Below are 654 nucleotides of genomic sequence, written 5' to 3'. Positions count from 1 at the left end.
GTAGCAAACTGCTACTTTTTTCTCACTTACCTCCACTGGGAACAGGATACGAAGAAAAATATTATCCTTAGTCCTCAATAAATTCCCAAAGGAAGGTCTCACAGCTATTTATCTTTTCTAAAGGACACTTCAGGTAGTAAATTCACTAACATCTCAAGAGGATAAAAGGTGAGGAAGTTAGACCTTCCCAGGGCCAGCATTTGAGTCAGCCATTTACACCCACGAGGTCTTCTAACTAACCTCAGCTTAGAAATAAACTTCTAGATATCCGAGCTATCCTGATGGCTTAAGAACTGGATTAAAGCACTGACTAGGCAATAGACGGTATTAACTACCCAGAACACACCTTCCTTTGCAAAAGCTCCAAAATCAAATCTAAGAAAAATTACTGGGCTGTTATCAATCCAGTTAAGATCCAACTCCTGTCTTTAGGGAATCAACAGTCATTTACAGGAAGCATTTGTGCCAAGAACCATGGAACCAAAGATGACCCATCAAGAAGCAGCTACATTCTCTTAGCAAGACCTTCAACACTGATTTAGTTGTGTTAGCATCTACCAGACACCAATCTACCCACCTGACAGTTAGCAAGCCAAAAACATTAAAATTTAATTTCCTAGAAGGCAAGGGGTACATCTAGCAGTTCCTCAACCC

The sequence above is a fragment of the Balaenoptera borealis genome, assembly GCF_965194805.1.
Source record: "Balaenoptera borealis genome assembly, chromosome: 5".
In the NCBI taxonomy this organism is placed as follows: Eukaryota; Metazoa; Chordata; class Mammalia; order Artiodactyla; family Balaenopteridae; genus Balaenoptera; species Balaenoptera borealis.
The sequence above is the reverse complement of the archived record's forward strand: the minus strand, read 5'-3'. Positions refer to the sequence as shown.